This window comes from Ictidomys tridecemlineatus (genome assembly GCF_052094955.1).
Source record: "Ictidomys tridecemlineatus isolate mIctTri1 chromosome 5 unlocalized genomic scaffold, mIctTri1.hap1 SUPER_5_unloc_1, whole genome shotgun sequence".
NCBI classification, from domain to species: domain Eukaryota; kingdom Metazoa; phylum Chordata; class Mammalia; order Rodentia; family Sciuridae; genus Ictidomys; species Ictidomys tridecemlineatus.
In genome coordinates, this window is record NW_027520954.1 from 893401 (window position 1) to 916746 (window position 23346).

Below are 23346 nucleotides of genomic sequence, written 5' to 3' on the forward strand. Positions count from 1 at the left end.
CCATGGGTGGTTTTAAGGGATGTCTTTAGAGACAATGACCTGAGCAAATCTTTGCTGTCATCTTGGGAATAGAAAAACCAAAGACTACATGAGTTACAAAATGTAGCTACTTTCTATTGTACAATAACTAACTTATTTATTGTTTTGGTACCTCCTTGGACATCTCTGAACTTCAGTTTGCCTAATGTGGAAGCAAAAATATATTCTTTTTAAGTTCCTCCTATTTATTATATTCTATAAATTAAAGGTATTGGTTTATAACTTGTTGGTTTTGTGCATTTTAAATTAAACAGAGTATTATTTAATGCAGTTAATTGACATTCAGTTGAGAGGAGGCTGGGATCAAATGCCAAGTTCAGTTCAGCCATAAATAGCTCCTGTTCATTGGCATCCATCCACCACACATTATTTCTCTGCTTTTTCTGTAATGGGATAGACAACTTGGAGAGTCCAACCGAAAGCCAGGTGTCATGTCTTAGGTATTCCTTTCTAGAACTGTAAAAGTGGAGCACATGGGGCAGAGGTAGGGGAGCTGGATACAAGATATAAAGGAGAAAAGAAGGTATTTGTCAGATGATACTTGGCAGTACAATCTTCTTGCTGTTTCTCTTTCATTTAAAAGCTTAATGAAAGGAAGATAAGGGCCCTGAATCATTTACAAATGGCAGCTATCAAGTCTACAAAAACATCAAATGAAAGATTAATTGACCAAGTTTGATCATCTCTACTCTTTATCCTCATTGGCAAATAAACCAGAAGCAAGCCAAATGTACTACATGAAAAATGTAAATTTGGCCTGCAAGGAAATTTCCCATTTTAGAGGACTGATAAATATGGGTGAATATCTCAAGATTATTTATCAGCTTATCTCTCCAAATTTCTTAATGAGGAGGTAAAAGAGGGAGACAAATGACTGCTATTTATTGTTAACTTTATGTGGTACCCCATTAACATCACAGGAACACAGCCAGTATTGATAGCCTTTTATACTCAGAAAAGAATCCAGAATTATACCCAAGAAAATATTATTAGAAAATGTTAGAACTGATCTCAAACCTTGCTTCTGATATTTTTTCACCATTTCACATTTTCATTTTTAGGATACACACATACATTTGGAAAGTTATTTGTTATATCTAAGAGCAGGGAGATAGACCAAATTATTATTGCTCACAGAGTCCCTTTCTGTCCCAGACATCTGTGAGTCTATGATACGCAACAAATTATTTTCTCAGCAAACCCAAACCCTGGGCTACGCTGTACATATTTTTTTCCTTGTTTTCAGCTGTCAGTTCCTTGGCTGCCCCTCATGGCCACTTTGCAATCTTGATTGCAAAGCATTTATTTTCCTTTCTTTCTTTCTTTTTTTTTTTCAGTTTTGTCTGGGAGATGGAAAACCTGGGGAAGGGATTGTTGAGCACTTGATATAAGGCACATGAAATATCTATAATTATGGATTACATTTTTGTACCCAATAAATGGCTGAAAGGAGACCTGTGATAGAAACTTTTAGAAGATAATTGAATGTGTCAGCTGGATCAAAAAATTATGTACTTGCTCCACTTCGACAAACTGTGATAAATAGTCTATTGTCTGGGGAGTTTGGTTGGCATTTTCCTTTGCATTTTGTAAAAATTGTTCCAGTCCTTGTTGCTGAATTTTTGGTTAACAACTCAAAGAAATCCTTTGGATTAGAATTCACCTTGTAAATGCCAGATACTGTGCATAGTTGCTTAGAAAACAAAAGATTTTTAATAATTCTACACTTTAATTCATTTCTACTATTACCCCAGACAAAAGGAATGTGTATTATTATTATTATTATTATTATTATTATTATTTTCCTCCGTTTATCTGATTGAAGACAGGGTGTGTCTCATGCCTAAGTAACATTTAGCTTTTCTCTAGCCAAATAATGAAGCGGGAGGAAAGCATTTAGTCTTCATTATTTATGTTTCCAATCGTGCCTTTGCATGATTGCTTTGGAACAGAAGCACCTTATTAAAATGGACAATCGATAGCAGCATCAGAGTTTCCATGAAGAACAAAACAAAATGTAAATGTAACTTCCTATTAAACCTCAAAAGCCTTATATAGTGTGACCTTACCAAGAAGGAATGAACTTGTTAAAAACAAAATTATAAAAAGTACTAAGACAAAATGGAAATAAATAGTGATAAAACCTAAGCAAAGACGAGGGCAAGAGTTTTTTTTAAGCTAAAAGGTATTGAAGAAATAGCAAAGAGAAAGGTCAGTATATTTTTATATCCAAATTATAATTTCTCTCAAAATCATTTAGCAGGAAAAGAAACAGGGAGAAATACTTGCTTTCAACAGGACAAAGGGTAGTATCCTTAATTAAAAAAAAAATAACATTCATGCCAAAGGTAATAGAAGCATGAAGTTCCCCTTAAGTAAAGGGAAAAAGAACAAGGATAATTTAAGACAGAGTCTTATTAATGGCTAATTAACATTTCAACATTTTTCAATCTCATTATCAATGAAATGGAAATTAGAATAACAATGAAATGCTATTTTTAACCTATCAGATTAATTGAACTGTAGAATATGAAAGTATTTAATATTGGATATTGAGTGCAACGACGAAGGCATATTTGACACAGCTGAAAGGAACATAGAGTATTTCTACCTTTAGAAAAGAAACCTGGCATACAGTTCAAGAGCCTTGAAGATATTCATAACTCTCTCCCTGGAAATCCTACATAGAGCCCAATATTATCTCCATCTCCTGCCTTCCAATGCCTTCCACTAGAAGTATCCACTGTCAACACTTTGATCTGGATTTAAATCTTGGATTCTATTAATGGAAGTAATCTGAAAGGATTACTTATAATATAATAATAATATAAATAGTACTGCTGTACTATTTATATTATTAATTTGTAAATAAACTAGATTTCCAAAAATCAGGAGAATAAAAAAATAATGTAGCTAATCAAATATCTATAAAATACTTTTGAATAATATTTTAGTGTTAAATATGAAATTTTATATGTAGAATGTGATCAAAGATGTAAAATACTTATAAAAGTGTCTGGAGCACATTGTCATAAGATGAGAATGATGGCTTTATCTGATGGGTAGATTTTGGGTTAGTTGATCACATCATTTATTTTCCGGGTAGACACTTGGGAGGCCAAGGGGGAACAGATCAATGATTATGAACCAAAATGCTCCAGCACATATGATCACATTTCTCTCAAACCAACTTAAAATGAATTTCTGATGAAAACTTACTGGTATAAATGATGAGCATGTGGGACAATTCAGCAAAAATTCATTTGAAAGTGGTCTAAGAGAAGTGAGGTAAGGAAACTGGAATGACTAATAGCTAAAGAGAAGTAAAAAAGACCGAATGTTAGAAAAACATATAATAGATCAGAAATAGGGACTAGAAACACTAGAGCTCTTAACCATCAGTAAAGTGAGGGTTAAGGTCCAGCTACACAATAGAATACTATGCAACCGTAAAAAGAACTAGGGGACATATATGCACTGATATGGAAAGATATTTATCAAAAAGTTTACATGAAAATAAACAAGAGGCTGACTGATATTTGTAATAGATATTCCAATTGGCAGCTCACTGCCTAGATAAGCCCTGAGGAAGAATTTATCTAGGCTGGTATCTTTCTTAAGAAATGTAATTTCTTAAATTAAAAAGTAATGACATTTATAAATCTGGATATCTGATTTCTCATGCAAAATCAGAAGATTTTCTAACCCTGATCCTCTATGCTCAGGGGCAACTATTCCATGGACTGGAAAAATTGCCCCTTTAGGTGCAGCTGGCTACCCCAGTTTCCCCAGTTCCTACTCTTCCATAGGAGTTACTTTCAGTTTGCTTTCCTCTTTGTCCCTTGACTCAGTGTCTTGTTTCTTTGTCCTTAAAAAATGTGTAAAATTGGGGCTGGGGTTGTTGCTAAGTGGTAATGCACTTCACTGGCATGTGTAAGGCACTGGGTTCCATCCTCAGCACAACATATGAATAAATAAATAAAGATATTGTGTGTCCATATCCATCTAAAAATATTTTTTTAAATGGGTAAAATGTTTGTGTATTTGTGTTGTTGTATCTTCAAACGCATAAGGAAAAATATCAGTTCACAAGCAGCAAGATCAAAGTGTTGACAGTGGCTACTTTTAGTGGGTGGCATTGGAAGGCAGGAGATGGAGACAATATTGGGCTCTAAATTTATATAAATGTGATAAATGATGAGGTTCAAAAATGAATTTTAATTGTTTTTTGAACCAATCAATAGATGAAAATAAAATTACTTACTACCTGTCAAAAATGCTAAAAGGGGATCCCGTGTAGAAATTAATAGCACTCGAAATTGTTGCATGATTTATTGTGCATATTTCATCTTAGAAAGGTAATTGCAAGATTAGTCAATGATTGTTATATGAATTATGTTAAAATAATGGAATCAAAGAAAATACATTTAAAATTATACATTTGAAGAAAGCCAGGAAAATGGCTTTCTTGATTTTACTCTGGACCACAGAGTGGAAGCTGCAGGAGAGCAGATTGTAACTCAGGTGGTCACCAGAGCTCTCCAACATCGCCAGCTGTGCAAAGCAGTGAGTGCCCTGTCCTTTGCACCATTTCAGCAGAAGCTGAGTGAGCCCATTAAGGATGTTCTTAAAAAGAACTGTTTCCTTATAGCATTTGATTTTCGCAGAACACCAGAAGGTAGGTCAAAGAGTGTTCAGCAATGTGCCATAAACATAAATAAACCCAAAGAGATTCAGTGACTTACTCAAGGCCAGGAAAGGACCAGTAACTAGCCAAGCAAAGTGCCTGGATCTCCAGACTCCAGGTCTAGCTTTCTCTCCTAGCACAGCATTCGCAGCCCCGGGGGGAAGCATGGCTTGTTGGGAACAGTGTGGGAATCAGATTCATTCATCCTGACTCTCCTAATCACCTCTTATTTTATTTTATAAATTAATTCATTCATTTTAATTAGGTGTATATGACAGCAGAATGAATTTTGATTCATTGTACACAATTGGCAGCACAACTTTACATTTCTATGGTTGTACATGATGTAGCATCATACCATATGTGCAATCATATCTGTACCTAGGGTAATGATATCCATCTCATTCCACCATCTTTCCTGCCCCCATGCACCCCCCCCCCTTTTGCCCAAAGTTCTTCCATTTTTCTCATGCCTCTCCTTCCTTGTTATGAATCAGCATCCACTTATCAGAGAGAACATTCTGTTTTTGTTTTTTGGGGGGGATTGGATTACTTTGCTTAGTATGATATTCTTCAACTCCATCCATTTGCCTGCTAATGCCATGATTTTACTCTCTTTTAATGCTGAGTAATATTTCATTGTGTATCTATACCACCTTTTTCTTTATCCATTTACCTATTGAAGGGCATCTAGGTTGGTTCCACAGTTTAGCTATTGTGAATTGAACTGCTATGAACATTAATGTGGCTGCGTTACCATAGTGTGATGATTTAAAGTCATTTGGGTATAGCCAAGGAGTAGGGTAGCTGGGTCAAATGGTGGTTTTATTCCAAGTTTTCTAAGGAATCTCCATAGAGATTTCCAGATTGGAAACACCAATTTGCAGCCCCACAGCAATGTATAAATGTGCCTTTCCCCCCACATACTCACCAACATTTATTGTTGGTGTATTCTGATAACTGCCATTCTGACTAGTGTAAGATGGAATATTAGAGTAGTTTTGATTTGCATTTCTCTAATTACTAGAGATGTTGAACATCTTTGCATATATTTGTAGATCAAATATATGTCTTTTCACCACTTAAGGGGACTTGGTCCCTTTTCATCTTTGAAACCCAGGAGTTCATTTGTGAAATTGTACCCTGTTACAGATTCTTGGGCAGTCAGTTAGTATTTGTTACGCAGATGAACAAATGTTAGGAGAAAATGAGATCATGCATGTAAAATCTATTACAGGGCTCGTCACCTTTACCGCACTCAATAAAGAGCAGCCATACCTGAGACTAGTGTAGGAGTGGGGGGAAGCCACCTATCAAAGGAAGATGCTGCAGTTAGAAGGCATGAAGTTAGGGAATATTTGTGTTGTCTGATACTAAACAACTGAATGCGAAATTTTAAAATGCAATCATCTGCTCATTTCCAAGATCTGCAAACTTGCATGATGACTTGGGTGACCTACTGTACTGCCAAGTCTACCTGGCAGGGGAGGTCTGGTGACAGCTCACACACTCACCTTCTGAAGGCTCTCATAGTGTTTTTCAGACCTCCCTTTGCTCCAGGCTTTGTTGATATGTACAAAAACGTCAGCATTTCAGAGCTAATCTCCCCTGAGTCTTTGACATGCATATAGCACTTGTGAATTTGCAACAACCTCTGGGACAGCATAGCTTTGCTCAAGCAGAATGTAAAAGCCATCCAGCTGGCAGACTGAGCTGAGAAATTCAGGTTCATCTAAGTTGGTTTGTGCCTAAATGCTCTCTGGGGTTTTACTTATTTTTCAACTTGCTCTCACTGTGAAAGTTCCATCTTCTAAATGTTAAGTCACTGAGCCATAAAAGGATGTGACATGACCAGAGTCAGCAGGCAGTGTCAGCTGTTCTCTAATGGTCTGTATGCCTGGTGCTAGCTGTTGGAAATTTAGGAATGGATTTCTAAATATTGCGGCACCTTTATTCTTTAATAGGTAATAACTATCATTACAATTTATCGAGCCCATAAGATGTGTCAGACTCCATGCAAGCGACTATCTTGGTGCTTCATTTAATCTTGATAATAAACCCCATGAAGTAGGGTTATCATCATTGTTTTAGGATGAAGAAAACTGAGACCCAGAAAGGTTAAATAAGCCTCTCAAGGTCAGTCAGCTCCTAAGTGTCAGCGCTGGTGTTGGAGCCTAGCACTGTTGGATTCCAAAGCTAGTGTCCTCTTCTCTCCTGGTGAGGCATCAGCAGTGAAGAGCTGTGACATAGAAGGTCTGGAATGTCTGATCTTACTAGTAAGCAGGAGGCTATGGGAGCGGGTGTCATGGTTTCTCAGAAGCCTCAGTGACAACTTATTAAGGAAGATGGCACGCCATGGCTGGAGAGGACCATGTGTTGACAAACCTGTCAAAAAGGAGGTCAGTTGCACATGTGTTGAACCCAACTGATGTCTGTTCAAAAAAGTATGTCTGCAGGCACTCTGCAGAAACAAGGAACCTTCCTAGATTTCTCCTCCACTGTGGAGGTGAGGTGTTATCTGCAGGTCAATCACAGATTTTATTTAACATAGCAGTTCTGTTCCACCAAAATATCCATTTTAAATATGTGTTTGAAATAACAATAATATTGACAAATCAGCAAATCCACTTTAAAGTGACCCCCAGAAGTGAGTCCTGCATATTTGGAGGACCATGGGAAGAAATATACCTTCCCTTTTGAAGGTGAGATAGTGTCTCTGCATATATCCCCACTTGCCTGTTCTCCTTTGCCTTTGGAGCCTCTGTTTTTTTTTTTTTTTTTTTTTAAGTAATCTGCTTCCAAATGGGGGCTTAATTCCTGAATTCATCCCCTGCTTCTTACATTCACTCCCCCATCATAATTAACTCACTATCACTTCTCCCCAAGATCTTTTGAGCCACCAGACCAGGGTCCATTTCCATTCTTGCCTTCCTCCAATTAGTTCTCCTTAAAGTAGCCAAGGGTGTCCTTTCAAACACATAAGACGTACTCTTTGGGGCATATTTTATTTTTCAAAGCTGATCCCATTTCAATATATCTCATTCCAATGTATCTCATCTTACATGGTGATATTGAAACTCATCCATCAACAGGAGGGTCTGTGTTCCTTCCCCTTGGCACTGGGAAGCTTTTTGGGACAATCTCCTGTATGAGCTACCATTAGGCTCTTTCTCTCTATACACTTGCTTTGGAAACCCAGCTACCATGTTGTGAGGAAGTCCAATGGCCACGTGGCCATCTGTAGTCCATCTTGTTCCATCTGAAAGCCAGCATCATTCCCCAGACATATGAGTGAATAAAGCTTCAGGTCATACCTGACCTCAACCTCTGAGCTGCCACAGATCCTTGGCACAGCAGAGACAAGCTGACTCCAACAAGCCATGCCCACACTACAGATCTATGAGTAAAATAGAAATCATTGTGTTGAGTCACTAATTTTAAGAATATATTTTATGTGACAATAGCAAACTGAAACTTATTTACTCCTTTGTTTGAATCCTTCCAATGGCTTCCCAATGGCACATGAAGAAAACCCACTGTCTTTTCCTGAGACTACAGAATTGTGTACAGATAATTCTGGACCCGGCTCTCTCTCTCCAGTGTCATCTTGTCCCATCAGCCCTATTCTTCATTGCACTGTAACCAGATATTCCTTTCTCTCCATTAAATCCCCCAAGCTAGTTCCAATCTTGGGGCTTCTGTACTTGTTCTTCCCTGGATGGACTGAATTCCTCTCATTGTTCAGGTTCCAGTTCAAATGTCACCTCCTTCACTGGTCACCAGGTCTAGCTTCTGAGTTCCTTTCAGATTAGTAATCACATATGTAAAATTAGGGGAGTCAGAGTAATATATTTTCCAGCCATGTTCAGGTACAGAGGTTCAGGCGTAGCAGAGTTGATTTTAAACACAGCTGGAATATTCTGGAGTCAGTATGGTGAAGAGCAAGAGAGGCAGCAACAGCTCTTTCCCATTGCCCATATTTCAGATGTTTCCAGAATCATTTTTTTGCCAACTGCATTAGTCAATATTCACTGGTTAAGTTGTGATAATAAATCACAAGGAAGTTCGGTGTCTTGAAATAGCCCAGGCTTATTTTCTCACACCTGCAGCATCTAGTTGGCTGCAGTTCTATTAAAAGTCCTCAGTCTAGGGCAATTCTGGGACCAGTCTGATGGAGTTATCCTCATTTGGGACATACTTCTCCAAGTGGAAAAAGGGCATTGGCAACATCACACCAGTGCTGCTTGTGGACATGCACTGTGACTTCTTGATTAGAGCAGACCACAGTGTCAAATTGGGTGACAACAGATTCCCAGTGAACCTCTTCAATGGAGGAAGGGTCGCCAAAAAAGGGACCATGCAAGGATACACCTGGAATCAGGCAGGAAATAGTTTGAATAAACAATGTATCCTAACACACCGGTTTAGTTGCTCTTTGAAAGCAACTTTGCATCAGTAGTTACTGCCCTCCACAAGGTTACCAAGAGTGTATTTCACCAGGACAATGGCTAATGTTGAATAGTCATTGTTCAAAGCTGTGTTTACCAGCTTCTGTTGACTACTCTGGCTCATCTGTAGTCACAGAAGAAAGAAAGAGAGAATCTTGGTACACACATCCCATGGCTCTCTCCAATTCTTTATTGTTCAATTTGTATTTATGGAGCACCTGCTGTCATCATAGAGGCTATGGTCCTGTGGGAGGGACAGAGGCTAAGCAAACAAAAATAAACAAATAAAATAGCATATGCCAGAGCATGATAATATAGGAGGGAAGATATGAGTGAATGACAAGTGTCAGTTATGAAGCCATCCATGGTTCCAGAAAGGAGAAACAGCAAGTGCAAAATCCCTGGTTTATGAGCATGTTAGGCATATTCAAGAATTTTGCTTGCCAGCATGATGGCAGTGTGGTGAGCAAGTGTGTTCCTCAGCTTTCATCACCATGACCAAAAGAGTTGACACAAACAACTTAAGGAGAAAAGATATGGATCATGGTTTCAGTCCATCTTTGGTAGGCTCCATTGCTTTGGGCCTAAGGTGAGACAGAATATGATGGTGGAAGGGCTTGGCAGAGTTCACAGCAGCCAGGAAACAGAGAGGCAGAGAGGGGGAGGGAGAAAAGGAGAGGGGGCCAGGTTCAATATATAGCCCCCCAAGAGAATGCCCCTAGGACCCACACATTCACTTTAACCAGGTCCTACCTCTCATAGCCTCCACAATTTTCCAGTAGTCCATTCAACTGTTGATTGATTAAGCTCCTAATGAGGCCAGAGCCCTCACGATCCAATCACTTCCCAGATGTCCTATCTCTGAACACTGCTGCATTCAACACATGCATCTTTGGGAGACATTCCATATCCAGACCATAAAAATAAGGGGATGAGTTCCCAGAAATCCCATAACAATATAGTTCCTATATGAGGTTTTAGGCCATACAAGCTTTCACTTGTGTTCTGGATGAAAAGGGAAATGCTGCATGGTTTCAAATAGAGCAATAACATGACACAACTTGCTCTGATTGCTGTATTAGGGAGAAGCAATGGAAGAACAGAGACAAAGCAGGAGGATGTTAACTGATTCAGAAATGAGGCAACAGAGACTTTATGAAGGGGTTAAAGATTGGGATAGTAATAATTGGTTAAATTGAGGATATATTTTGACCATGGAGCCCAAATTTTATGCCTGATGCATTGGATATCTGAGATGAGAATAATGACATAGCTGTAAAGGTTGAGCTACCATGTACTGTGATGAGTGATAGGGCAGGAGGAACAGGTACAGAGGAGGATGACCAGGGCTGGCAAGAATTCTACGGGTTACGTACAAAATGCCTCAATGCCAGGATGTCTATCAGGCATCCTGGTACATATATTGTACAAGAAGCTGTATTTGTGTGTATAGATTTGGGGAAGATGATGTGGGCTGGAAATATATATCTGGTAGTCTTTGAGCCATAGAAACAGAAAATGGTGCAAGCATGTATGTTGGCAGGTGGATGTAATGGTGGGCAAACATGGATTGCTTCATGGAGGTACAGTGAAACAGGAAGAAAGGTGACCAGGGAAAGTGGAAATGGGAGAAGAGATACCGAAGGCTTGAGAAGAAAGTAATCATCAATCAGGAGAGTGGGGAAGTAAAAAGATTAGTGAAATTAGCGATAGCACTGAAACTAATTTCAGGTTAGCAGTCAAGTATTTAAAGTGCTTAAATGATATTTTTTAAAAACATTTTCCATGTTTGATTTCAGAGATACAATAACTTTTGAAGGAGTGATCATGAGCCCAGTGTTCACATCTTTGGGTAATGAGGAGCACAGTGATGTGACTTCACCAAGGTGGGGTGGGAGGTGGTAGAGTCAGAAGGCTCCAGCTTCCAAGTTATGGGTTGTTGGGGAGAAGGGAAGAAAAAAAAGTGGCAAATATCCTCAGTCCACTAACCCGGATTTCAGATGGAGCAAAACGACGAAGGTCACATTGAAAAGATAAAGAAGATTTTGCTTGAATCAAAGACCTCAGAATTAGAATGGAAACTATGCATCCCCTAGAAGAAAATATAGGGGCAACACTCCAGCTTTTAGGCATAGACAATGACTTCCTCAATAGGATCCCTAAAGCCCAGGAAACAATGTCAGGAGATAATAAACCACAGCATCAATTTAAAAAGCTTCTGCACAGCAAAGAAAACAATTAGGAAGGTGAAGAGAGAACCCACAGAAGGGGAGAAACATCTTGGCCAGTTGCTCTTCTGACAGAGGATTAATATCTAGAATATATAATGAGCTCAAAAACCTTAATACCAAATAATCAAATGATCCAATTAATAAGTGGGCAAAACGAGTTAACCAGATATTTCTCAAAAGAAGATATACAAATGGCTGACAAATACATGAAAAATGTTCAGCATCATTAGCAATTAGGGAAATGCAAATTAAAACTACACTGAGATTTCATCTCACATCATTCAAAATGGCAGTCATCAAGAATATAAATAATAATAAATGCTGGAGAGGATCTGAGGGGGGGGGGAAGGAACACTTTACACTGTTGGTGTAACTAAATTAATACAAACACTATGTAACTCAGCATGGAGGTTCTCAAAAGAGTAGGCAGGGGACCACTAGATGACCCAGCTATACCACTTCTAAGTATTTATCCTGAAGAATTAAAATCATCTTACTACAGTGATACACACATACTCATACTTATGCCATCACAAATTACAATAGCCAAACTATAATCAAGTCACCCAGCTTAGGTGTCCAACAATGATACATGGATAAACAAAATATGGTATATACACACACAATGGAGTTTTATTCAGCCATAAATAAAAATGAAATTATGGCATTTGAGGACAACTAGAGACAATTGTGTTAAGTAAAATAAGTCAAAATCAGAAACTTCTATTTACTCTCACATGTGGAAGCTAGACAAGAAAACAGAACACAGAAGGGATGGATCTCCCAAAAATCAAAGGGAGATCACTAGAAGAAAGGGACAGGGAGTGGGGTGAAGGGCTGGGGAGTGATATTGGCAAAATTATGTTGTTTTAATGTTTTGCACGTACCAATATGTAAAACAAATCCCATCAATATGTGCAACTATAATGCACCAACTAAAAACGTGGAGAAAAGATTTTGCTAAGTATCAGAAGCGCAGAGGAGTCGGGTCAGGAGGTGGAGGTGGCAGAGGGGTTAGATTAGGGCATGTGCAGAGAGATCCATAGCAGTGGAGTCCAAGGAATAGGGAACTACTGGAGGATTTGGACTTGTGATGCTGGCTGACGCATGATGGGGAGATGGAGGTTATTATATCACAGTGCATTGATTCTTCTGCCTGACTCTGCTCCTAAACCCCTTCTCTACCCTTCTCCAATAGTAAGAGATTAGCTCCCTTCCAGGTGGCACCATCTAGGCTGCTTTGTCCTCTGGTTTAGGCCAGTAGGTGTCTCTAGTGGAAATCTAAAGGCAGGAGGGGAGGGGAGAGGGCAGCATCTCTCCACTGCTTCTTCCCCTGCTCTTGGCAATTCTAGCAAGAATTCCTCCAAGACCTAGCTCTGTGGGCAGCTCTCTTCTGCTGCTCCCACTCATGCTGATCAAGAGTTGGGAGCACCTTCTGGGTGCTAGGTCCTTGGTGGTCACCACCCCTTTGGGGTACTTGCATTCCTGCTCTTTGTTAGCTTTCTATAATCAAGTCATCCCCTTGATTCATGCCTGGACCCTGGTGGTCTTATCCTCTAGGCTAATGGCATTACCCTCTGTGTGGGTATGCTCAGGACGGTTTTGACTTATATGATTTGTTCTAATGTAATTATTGTAACAACCCCATTTACTCTCAAAAACATCCTGATTTTGAAAAATTAAAAAGTTATCCCACTCTGGTCCTCTGGTTCCACTGGCTATGGTCCTCAGTGCTTGTGAATTTGAAACTGGATGACCTTGCCTCTGGCCAGTGTCTTCTCAGTCTCTTACAATCTTCCCTGGGAAATGAGAGGCAAGGTATCTGGAAGGAATTGACTCACAGCTTTGGAAAGGGAGGAGGGACAGGAATTGCTCATTCTGACCTTTATTCTAATTCTTCCAACACATTAGGCTAAAAGCAAATGAGATAACAGAACTCATCATGTTTATGATTTACATTTTTCCATGCTTAATCGTGTATAATGAAAAGACACTTCCCTAGGGTCACCGGCTCATTAACTTCCTATCTTCTCTTATTTTAGATATAAGTGAATTTAACCTCAGTAACAGCACAGGTGAATTGAGAGATGCCAACTGCCTTTTCTGCTTTAGGCAGATTAAGTTCTCATGGCCTTGATTTACTCATTTGTAAATGGGAATATGAGTTATACCTGCCTAGAAGGGACGTCGAATAGAATTTAAAAAGTTAATACAGAAAGATATAAAAGCAATGCCTGTCATCATGTGGTAAGTAATATACAATAGTAACTCCAGAAAACACACACACACACACACACACACACACACACACACAGAGAGAGAGAGAGAGAGAGAGAGAGAGAGAGAGAGAGAGAGAGAGAGAGAGAGATGTATAGATGTATCTGTAGGCATGGGAACTAACATTTACGTAGTGGAGAGGAGAGACTAACTCTACCTTGCTGTGGAATACAGAACTAGGGCTCTGATGTAATATTATTATAGGTCACTGTACTTTGTTGAAGCAAAGGGCAATTTCCTGTCTAGAGAGTGTGTGCATTTCCTGAGAGAAGGAAGAACAGAAAATCAGTATTTGGTTTAATTCTAGTCTCTGCAGAGCTATCTACCTTTGACCTTCCAGAGAACAGGGAACAGGGAACAGCTTCTAGTAGCCTGTCCGCAGTTTCAGTTTTTGCCCATGACAACAAAATAAATGATGTAGGCATTTATTTTTATGATCTGACATAAATTCCAGGACCGTTGGGAAGGGAGGGAGATGGGTGGATCATTCTGGGTCCAACCACAGGTCAGACGCCATGAAGTCATTTAAACAGGGGAAGTGTATATAAGCAATCTTTAATTTTTGAACAGACAGTAATGATAAAAATGAAAAGAAGACTTTCAGGGTCACCCTGGTTCTGAGAGAGGATGCCCCAAGAAGGGCACACTTGGAAAGCATTTCCGTCATTGAAGAAGGTAAAGTTGAAGCCCATTGTGTGGCAGAGAAGCTTGCTGGATTGCTGGGACATAGCTGGTCCACAGTCATGGGAAAACAGGAATAGCATGGTTCTGAGGTCAGTGGGCAGGCGGGCAGAGGAATCAGGTCCCCGCTGGCAGTGCAAAGCCTGGAGTGCAAGGTGTTCACATGGGGCAGGAAACAAACTCTAGGGCACAAGCAAGCAAGCTGAGGTTGATAACAGGCAGGCAGAGGAGGCTGAGGGACCCCAGCAGGTGCAGAGGGCCCAAGTCAGTAGCTCTGTGGGAAATGGATCCCCTAGGCTGGTGGTCATGTAGGCAAAGGGAATCAGTCAATCAGGGTAGCACCAGACTGGAGCTGGAGAGGCCTCTCTCTGGAACATTTCTGTATTCAGGTCTGTGTAGTTCCAGGTAGGGCCCCAGGTTCTCTAGCAGGTCACCCCTGCAGGTATGAAGAGGCAGCACTTACTCTCCTATAATAATCTCTATTAGTTGAACGATATCCATTTTCCACAGCTGTTCCTTCTATACCATTGTCAGCCTGGTTGAATTGACTGAAACCTCTCCTTAGCCATTGTCTGGTATAATATTCCAAATGTAATCACACCCATAAAAATTTCACTAAAAAAAATACTTTTTGTGCCTGGCACTCTGTGGGAGAGTTTCATAATTTTTTTTTTTTTGGTCAGCTTTTGTAGCAACTACACAAAGGTTATATTTAAGTCAATACACTGTGCTCCAAACAATAACAACCATATGCAGCATATGATTGGTCTTACTGTAGTTGTTATTATGAATGTATTTTTTCAGTCTATCGGAAACTATATTTTGCATTTTTATGATCACAGTGTTAAGGACTTGGAAATGTATTCCATGGTAACATTTCTGTGAGTGACATCCATTTTCTGTCTCATTACCAGGAAGGGGTCATTCGATAATCTTCTGATGGCATCGGGTAAATCTATTTCTTGAAACTGTTCCCCTGGGATAAACAGATAAAGTCATTTTGCTCACTGTGGTGTCTCTGACTCTCAAAATGACTGATGGGCCATAATGGTAATCCATGGGGATGGAGTGCATCGGCAGTGGGGATGGCTTTTGGTTTCCTTAGCAACTCTCTCCTAGGGACACCATAGCAGCCACATTTGTTCCAAGTTAGGATTCTGGAGGAAAAAAAAAATCATGACAATATTTCAATTGAGATTTTATACACCTAAATTAACTTTGTTCAAAAGAAATACATCTTACATTGGTATCATTTTTTTTTTTTAGTTTGTGTGCTGATTTCTCATTAGAATAACAAATTCTGCCCTCAGAGAAGTATTAGCATGGAGGTGAGAATAATGGGGTAGAGGAGATTACAAAGGCTTAATAGCCCCAGTTCCAAAGAGGAAGTGGTTTTCTCTGGGCTCCATTTTCCAATACAGCCCTGAGGGGATCTAATTTAGCATCTAAGCAAGCCCCTGCAAATACATGGTCTCCTTCAGCATGGTAATATTCAATCTCAGTAGAAATAGCTTATTCTTTCCCATTATTTTACAGAAAAGCTAGTTTCTCTGTGAGATTTATTGACATTACCTGAGCCAGGTTTTCTCCAGCGTGGCACCACTGGCATTCTGGAATAATTCTTTTTTTTTTTTTTTTTTAATGAAGGACTACCTTGCATATTGTAGGATATCTAGCAATGTCCCTTCCCTCAGTGACAACCCTAACTCTCAAGGTATTGCCAAACATCCCCTGGGAAGAAAAATGGCTCCAGTTGAGATCTGCTGTCCCAAAGAAAGCCATCCTGCAATTCTATGAATAATTCACTGCCATTATTCTTTATCAGTGCTCATTTTCAGCCTCTTAAACCAGAAAATCCTAGCTTCGAAACTTGGAAGCCCATGCCCAGAATGCTATACCATATTTAGATGTAATTTTAGAAGTTCTTTTATACTTAAGGAGATATCACAATGTCTTATGTAGCTGTGAGAAGAAATGCATTGATCCATCTTCTGGCCTCCATCATTTCTCATCTCTGTAGTAGCAATTTTCTAGTATAGCCCATATTTATTTTTTTGTAAGGGGGTTCTGGGGATTAAACTCAGGGGCACTCAACCACTGAGCCATATTTTGTATTTTATATTTTGTATTTTATTTAGAGACAGGGTCTCACTGAGTTGCTTAGTGCCTTGCTTTTGCTGAGACTGGCTTTGAATTCAAAATCCTCCTGTCTCAGCCTCCCAAGCCACTGGGATAAAAGTATTTATATGGATATAAGACATCTCCCAGGCCAAAAACATTAAAACTAAAAGCATAATTAAAATAAGATAAAATAATGGGAGAATCTGTGTCTACTATGAGTTTCACAGAGCATCGTTTTTAGAACAGTGATTCTATTCTTCTCTATAATTAACCACAAAATTAAACACATCTGTAGGGTAAACGGCGTAACACCTTTAAGCCCTAGAAAACAACTTGTATTTTTTCCAACAAGATCTACTATAACAAAATTCTTAATCAATAAAAGAATATGTGCAGCCTCTCACAAAACTACATTTTGACCAAACTACATTTGTAGTAGAAGAAAGATTTATACTATATTTAGGGGAAAGGTTTTGATCTGATCTCAACAAAGATGGCAGTAGTGAAACTGTGTGTGAATGTATTTTCCCGGAACCTCCACAATACAATTAGAATGGACTAGAAGGAACTAATGCTAAAATTGATACAACTTCCAAAAAAAAAAATCTGATGAGTGTTAACATCAACATAAGCCGTGGGACATCCCCGTATTGGTTCAGCATTTTTGTGGGTTTTGTTTCAACTGATTTTTTGTTTGTTTGTTTGATTGTTTTGGTACTGGGGATTGAACCCAGGGGTACTTAACCACTAAGGCACATCCCCAGCCCATTTTTTTTTTTTATCTAGAGACAGAGTCTCTCTGAGTTGCTTGGGGCCTCACTATGTTGCTCAGGCTGGCTTTGAACTTGCAATTCTCCTCTCTCAGCCTCCTGAGCTATTGGGATTACAGGCATGCACTGCTGCACCCAGTGAAACTGGTTTTAATCTTACGATGAAACCTATGGACTAGGGAGATGGACATACTGAATCTGTGTATCAGACTGACTTGAGTTTGAACTCCAATACAGATTCTCCCTGACTTTGTGATTTCTGGCACCTATTTCACCCTCCTGAGCTTGTGTTCTCATCTATTCAGTAAAAGCACGATATCACCACCTCAGGGACACAGTGGGGATTGTACCTAATGCACATATAAGTGTAGCAGATTATATGGCCTGGGGCTGATCCAGTTCCCTGTGGGATAGTAACTCTGTGCTCCTCAGTCTCATGCTAACACAGCTAATGCATGCCTGTGCCCTTTTTTTGTGTGTGTGGATGATCAGAATCTTCATGTTTATTCCAATGGCACAAAACTACTAATGACTTCAGAGGTTTGCAAATGGCACTGTTGGTCTGGCTGGATCAGATATACCAGGGAGCCTGTGCAAACAACTGTACCCTGGTTCCTACCCTAGGATTCCAATTCAGTGGGTCTGAAGTCAGACATGGGAATTGGGGAACTTTTAAAGCCTTCCCAGGAGGTGGCAAGATGCCATTTCTCAGTATAATTAGTGTGTTTGCTTCGTGAACACTCACCAATGGATGCACTTTTCTGTACGAATGTGGCATTACATGTTAATAGACATTTAATGAGCTATTAAATATCAATATCAATGCAAAGCCACATTTGATAGCCACTGGTTTATATCTTTTCCAAGCCACACTTCAAAGTCAAAAGTTCTAAATGTGATTTGTTTTTCACCAATAATGAACTAAATAGTTGAGTGTATATGCTTGGCCAGCTGAAATGGTCACCTCTTAGGGTTGTAGAAGAATAGATCTTGCAAACACAGAAAGTATCAAGCCCCAACTTTCATTTTTGTAGTTGAGGAAACTGGAAGCCAAGAAAGGAAGAGGATTTCTTTAGATGATCCCCAAAGAACTGGCAAAACAGTCACATGTCCAGGTAAACATTCTTGTAAAATATGCCCACATTGCAAACAGCACTGACCGCCCAAGACATTGCCTCAGTCACCTGGCGTCTCTCTGCTGATAGAGGGCTTGGCCAGGGCTAACTGCCCGAAAGTAAATGAACAATGAATGCATGCCTTTCAGCCTTTCACGCTCTAACCCATACATTTTACTTCTATTAAAACTTCAAGGAATAAAAAGCCTCAAGAACAAAGTGCTTCCGGGCTTTTACTCAAGTGCTGTCCTTTACAGAAACCGTGTTTCTGAAATCAGAGTAGCATCCCTCATTTGCTCAGCCTTCCACAGAACCTCAAAGACCCGGAATGTGAAAAATGGATCACTAATTGCCATTGTTTCCATTGCTCCTCAAAGAGAAATTAAAAGCATTAATATGTTGAGTCAAAGATTGCAGATTGTGTATGGAGCGGCACACTTCTATTTTTCTTCTTTTCAAGAGCAGTTAATTTTCTCCTGAGGAACTCTGGCTGCTCACTGTTTTATCCAGCATTGAATGACTGAAAGCAATTGTGTATTTTAAGCTTGGTAAGTATGGTATTTATTTGTAATTTCCTTTAAGAGATGAATCAGTTAAGACTTACACAAAATGTCAATATGTCTAAACACAGGATGTCCAGAGGCAATTGCTATGATTTGACTGGTGGTTTAGTTCCAAATTTGCTACTTTATTTACTTCTTTCAGTTCCGGATGAATAGGGTAAGCTAAGTTCACAATACTGCTGAGACTTTTTCTTTCTTTGATGATGAATAAAAAGTAGAAAGAGGTGCTTTGTCAGTGTCTTAATCAGACATTAAACAGATGAAATACAAATGATCTGACTTCTTACCAGATGAAATACTGGAAGTTTTTCAACCAGTTGAAATGGTGGGAAAACTAATTTTGTCACTCAGGAAGGACATAGTAAGAAAAATGCACTCTTTGGGTGGGTGGATGGACAATAATAAAGCATACAGACTTTTCTATATATAAATAATATAGAATAACAGCTATTTATATAGCATTTGCATTGTATTATGTATTACAAATCATCCAGAGATGGCAAAGCATATGGGCAGATGCGTATACACATATTATGCCTCTGATATAAGGAACTTTAGTACTCTCAGACATTAATATCCATGGGGGTCCCAGAACCAATACTGAATAGACATCAAAGGATGATTATAAATAATTTCAGTTTGATCCTCATATCCACACTTCAAGTTGGAACCGTGCCCATTTCTTAGGTGAGGCAACTAAGGCACAGAAGGTTCCGTCACCACTCTGTTAGGTAAGGGCATGAAAGGAGGAATCCAGGACAGAGCTGGAATCGGGGAAAGTTTCTAAAGAGCAGTGAGACGTTCCTTTGTGTCATCACAACTTATTAAATAGTTTGTCACCATCATTAGAAAATCAAATGTTTGAAGGCAAGGATTGTATGTTACTTACATTTTGATACTCAAGACCACAGTAGTGCCTGAAGCACAGAAAAGTGGGGGCTGGCAGTGAGGAGCTGACACATGAGCTCCCTGCACCTAGCCATCCCCTGCCTTCTGCTTGGGTCTGTCTGGCTGGAAGCATTGATGTCCTGCTGGTCCACATGTACAGACTGTAGACAGTGACACCCTGGGGGTGGGTGGGAGTCTCCTCCATCTGACACTCAATCACCTTAGTTGGCTGGAGTACCAACTTAGTTGGTACTTAGTTAGTACTTAGTTGGCCAGACAGTACCCTCCAGCTCTTTCTCCTCCTTGGCACATATGCTCAGCCTCTCACCCGTGTTTGTACCTGGTAATGTAGAGGCCTGCTGCTGAAGGATTCTTGATTTGGTATTAGGAAGTGACAAGCTCCCTTTCACATTGGCTTTGGTCACTTGCTGTGATCCAGATTCTCCAAAACCTCCCAGAATGGTATCTGGGCCACAATCTCAGCTAGTGATCATAACCATGAGTGCTTTAGATCTCTATTTACCATTGTCCCTTGTGACTGTCACTCCTTCCCAAGCAGGGTTTGGTCTATGATTCAGTCTGTTAATGTTACAACTTAACTTCAAGCCATGGCTACCAGCCTCTGCAGAATGACTTGTTAAATAAAACAGAACTGGTTGCACCCTCTCTATTCATGTGCATGCCTTTGTAAGGTTCCAATGCCATGTTGTTGAGATTGCAGGCTCTGATCTGGATGGGCCCTTTCATGGGACTGATTGTGCTGTTTTCCAGGCCTGGCAGTGGGGCTGTGCATGGAAGAACCTGTGAGGAGAAGGGCTGCAGAGACTGGCTGTCTTCCCAATCTCTCATTTCTACAGCACCACGACTTTAATTAAATATCCACCCTACTGACTCAGCAGCAGCTGAGAAGGCCTTGGGCAGAGCCAGGAGCCTGATAAATAGAGTGTAACTGGAGGTAGACACACTTCAGGGCTGCTGCTGAAGCCTATCAGTCCTGTTTTCTCACCTGCTAATGTGCCGTGCCAAGGACAGTCCAGTCCCCCTTCCCTGCAGGAGGACTCCCCAGGGGACTGACTGGAGGCAGCCAACCTGTGCTTTCTTAAAGCCTTATGGAAGAGGTGCTTTTCTAGACTCTGCTGGTCTTGCGGGTAAGACATTTACCAAACTTCTATTTTGCAAAGTGGCTTAACTCACCCAGTAAAGGTTTCCTCCTGGTTTTGCATAGCTGTGAGTGGCCGCTATCTTTGAGAGCTCTCCAAGGTCCCTGGAGGAAGACAGAAGATAACAACCATCAAAGGGAAGAGACCAGGATTCCCACCCACAGTGCAGAGCAGTGCAAAGGCACAGGCTACAGACACTCCCTGCCCCCCCGCCCCCCATGTGGGTTTCTTATCCCAGCTCTTCAACTCTTACCAGGGTTCCTGGGCTAATCACCCAACTTTGTCAGCCTTGGTCTTATGTACAAAACAGGAATTTTAGTATCTATTGTATAGAATGAATAGGAGAACTAATAGAGACTAAAAAAATGGCACATTCTAAACCTTTGATTAGGAAAAAAAGTATTGCTCTGTTCCCCTTCTTCAAGGAGAGGATTTGAGGTCTTAGTGAGGCTGCCTCAAGCCCTTCTGCTTCAACACCTTTTGTGACTGTTTCCTGTCTGGTGGTAGATGCAATTCTTATTCAACTCATTTTCACCCTTTCTCCTCTCACCTCTTTACCAGGAAGTGATACTTCACCTCATTGATATTGAACTTGGTCCTGAACTTAATTTGCCAATAGCATGTGAGCAGAGTGACAGTGTGATTGGCCAGAATCTAGGCCTGAAAGGACCCTGCATATTTCCAATCAACACCCTGGGAGTTTCCTTCCTGTATCAGGAGTCACAGCCCCTCCAGCCTGGGTCCCTAGATGGGATGAATGGAGGAGATCAATAGTGTAAAGCAGAGTTTCCATAAACAACCTGCACACCTATGAGCAAAATTACATGCCCAGCGCTACATGTCCCCAAATTCTGTAGCTATTTGTTGTGCAGCAATAGCTAACTTATCCAACTTTCTAGGAATAAGTCAGAAAACAGGTCAGAGGTTCCCTCTGTTCTTGGATCTACTTGTCTATCTGAAAATTCTTGTATTCCATACACAATATTCATTCAATGGGAAAAATAACTTCTATCTTTTCAGAAATAACTCTGACTACCCCCCTCATTCCTTTTGTCCATGTCTAGCTAGAAAAAAGAGAAAGTGTTGATTAGCAGCTATTTTTTTTCCAAATTTTCCATTTTATACCCGAACCTTTACATTTTATGTTCTCTGACTCTCCCCAACTCTAGCAGCCACAGGGAGAAGGGCTTAATACTTCAAAATATTATATAGTTGTTGAAAATTTCAATGAACTGAGAAGGATAGAGTGAGCACTAAATAAATCTTTTGATTTAAGAAAACTATTCCTTTATGAATGCAGCTTATTGAGAATTAGTATTGTCCTATATAAAAACACAGGATGCCTAGTTAAATTTGAAATGTGGGTGAGCAGCATTTTTTTAGAATAAATATGCCCCAAATATTGCACAGAATATATTTATACTAAAATAATTTATTGTTTGTCTGAAATTAGAATTTAACTGGCAGGACTATATTTTTATTGGTTAAGTCTAACAAGCTTACTACTGTAATCTTGGCATTTGTTGTGTGTTGAGAATAGAGTGGTTACATACCACAGGAAAAGTCTTGACCCTTATATATTTTGGATAATACACGCATGTGTTCAATATTTATATACATACATGTGTATAAAACAGGAACATAGATACATATACATATATATCACATCTCCTATCAAATGCTACAATGCAGGAAGTCCAAGTGCCCTGAACTGCACAGGAAGAAAAAGATATTACCATATGGGTTGCCCGTCTCTCAAGCCACACCTATAAATTTCTCTCCATGCCAGTTGACAGTGGAGAAAAAAAATAGGCCTGTTTTTAAAATCTCTCTGCATGATATTCTGTCCCTTGCCAAATAGACTGATGCAATGTTAGAGATTATTCATGGATGGCCTTGGAAGAAAACAGAGAACGCAAATTGGCTAAGCAAATAAGATACAGCAGCCAATGCCCTCAGCCATTTTATTTAGAAGGAATTTGACTTGAGAATTTGCCTTTATTCCTGGGCAGTGGTTAATAATGTGGTCAGATGGTCAGGGACGTGGAAGAAGCAGTACAAAGTACTAGTGACAAAGACTTGGAGATGTATGTGGAACTTCTGGAACAGTCTCAGAATGTAAGGATTCCTGGGTTTTGCATGAGATCCCCAAAAAAGCAATTCCACCACAGTAATTCCTACTAATCAGGAGGGAAAGCCTGCCCAGTCTGGGAATATAATTCCCTTTTCCTCCCTGACCCTCCCACTGTCCACTCAATGTGCAAGTACAAGGTGGTAGAAATGAAGACCATACAATGATCCAGCAAAATTAATTTCTCTTGGCCAACATTCATCTGGCTACCCATTTCCAAGTGATCAGCTTTCTA